Below are 2644 nucleotides of genomic sequence, written 5' to 3'. Positions count from 1 at the left end.
TAGCTTGAGACAAGCTATTTAATTTTCAGATTTCATGGCATTAGCAAGAAACTGCCTAGGCAAGCTCACCCAAACCTTTTGCTACGTTGGAAGCTGCTCTGACATGTGTTTTGCTGACAAACGTAGCCAGACCTGTACAACTAAGAACTGTTCAGACATGGACAACATTAATTTTGCTAAAGGGGACAATGGCTCTGTGTGTTTTCTCATGTTAGCTGCTTAAAACTAGAACTTACAACATGATAAGATCTCTAAGAACTGAGATCAGGACTTGATTCTGTGGATAAGTACATTTTAAAGGGTTAATTTTTATCGTTTCCTATCTCACCTTCAGTTTTCTTTGTCTCGTATAATGTGATCTCCTGGCATTGAAGTTGAAGTTGGAACACTAATTCTTCCACTGTCATCTGTATCCAGCTTCAATGAGTGGCTGCCTTCCAGTGATGGTTCAGCATTTGTCTTGCATCTTAACAGGATATTATAAGCTTAGCCTGTGGCCAGTGCAGGAAGTGCTCTCTTCCTGTGTTGATATCACGGTATGATAAGCAGGCCAGGGCAGTATATAGTTGCCTAATGACATACACACTGTCCTCTAAGCACGGCTTTAAAGAAATTGCAGTACATAGCTCTGCAGCAGCTCAGCTATTACTAGGCTGACACAATTAAGGCAGAAAATTAATTAATTTTCTTTAGAAAAGAAAATGAAAAAAACCATGCTGGGCTTTGGGTTTGTGTTGTTTTTTATTATTATTTCTGTCTGTGCAACACAATGAACCTCAACAAAAATGCCAGAGCTTTTTATTTTAGAGGTATTAAAATTGTTCAGTGGTGAGATGCCATATGTATTCATGTACCTCCTTTTTATTGACACTGGTTTTCATTTTAGAACAGTCAATATCTTAGCTGGACAACAAAAAAGTATATTATTTAATGCAATGCACAATGTCTTTGAAATGACTGCTTTAAAGTTATAATGTAACTTGTAGAATGACTCCTCAGGAAAAGTCAATGAAAGATACAGAAAAATCTTTTAAATGTACATCCAAACATGTACATGCACACATGCCTACTCATTCTTTGTTATCCAGCTTAAGGTTTCTCTCCTCCTTCTGCTTGGTTTCCTGGCTTACATATGTGGTTTTTTTAGTAGTAAATGACTCTCAAAAAACTTGAGCTGTTCAATTTGAGTAATTACCCCAAAAGAAGAATGATGCTTTTATTTAAAAGCTACACAGATTTTCCTAAGCCTTGCAAAGTGGGCTGCAGTCTGAGTAGTGACAGACAGGCTGATCAGGGTTCTGCCTAAGTACCAAACTGGACTGTTGGGTACAAAAGTCACACAGAGGTAGTAATTGCCTTTATCTTTGCCTGTTAGCAAATTATAAGGAATATCTTTCTGCTGGTGTGGGGCAATTGGAGGAACCAAATGAGAAATATCAGGGTTGCTGAATGAAAAGGAGCAGAAGAGTTGTCTGTAACGGCAAGGGAATACTGTCTTCCATGTGGGTTCCACTCCTTTCAGCCCCTTTATTCCACTGTCTGCCCACAAACGCTGTTGAACCTACTGTCAAAGAGCAGCATTATCCTACCAGCTGCAGGTCTGTATGATGGGTGGTCACTGACTACTGTGGTGATCTTCCTTCCAGGTGAAGTGGCAATTTGCAGCATATTGAGATGTTCTAAACTTGATGATGGCTTGTGAGTATAAAAACTGCATAGTTGTGTTGATGGGTTTTGGTCATCATTTTAAAACATTTTGAACAATGTGTTTTAAATGTTGGGGGTGGCATAAAAAAGGCATGAGGAAAAAAGTAGCACAAATAAAGTGTCCAGAAGTTCTGTGATACCTGTATTAACACATTTTTGCAACCTGAAAGCAGCCTTCTTCACTTTACACATCTATTTCTAACATTTGACCCCCAACCTGGAGCTGCTTTTGTTTTGATTTAGGATTATGTAAAGAACTAGCTTGTTTTCTATAATACCTCTGTTTTAGATGTTGCAGAAACTAGGTACACATCTAGTAAATATGGCCTCCTGAAGATAAACTTGGTTGAAACTGAAGTCCATGCTTTTTGTGCCTGGAGCAAATGACACAAAATAGAGGTAAAAGATACATAGTTCTTGTTTTTTCACACAGAGTATTCCAGATGAGTGTAACTTTTTTGATTCTGTACCTCAGCCTTCCAATATTAACATGAATGTTTATCACTGTCTCATGTAAAAAGATTTTTGTGAAAATGTAGTTACTGGTCTTGAAATAATCAGTTATAACAGTAAAAACAGAAGAATACTGATTGTTTCATGGTGGGAATGGGTTTGAATTCATCGTAGTAAGACAGGCGATGACTGAAAATAAAACAAGGTATCAGTAATCATTCCATTCATTGGTCAATCAAACTTGTTCTAGATGTGAACTTGAGGTCCAAGGAAAAATAGAAACATGAGGTATAATGAAAGACTTCGAAATCTGAACATTTCTGTATATTTTTGCAATTAAAATACTCCTGCTATAAACTTTGAGAATGTAACTGTAACAAACTAATCAAATGCAAAAACATCACATACATCCATCACATGTTGTTCCATACAAAAATATATAAATGAGGGGCTTCCCTTTATTAAAAAAAAAAAAAAAAAAAAA

The sequence above is a fragment of the Falco punctatus genome (assembly GCF_963210335.1).
Source record: "Falco punctatus genome assembly, chromosome: 6".
NCBI classification, from domain to species: Eukaryota; Metazoa; Chordata; class Aves; order Falconiformes; family Falconidae; genus Falco; species Falco punctatus.
This window is presented reverse-complemented; position numbering follows the sequence as displayed.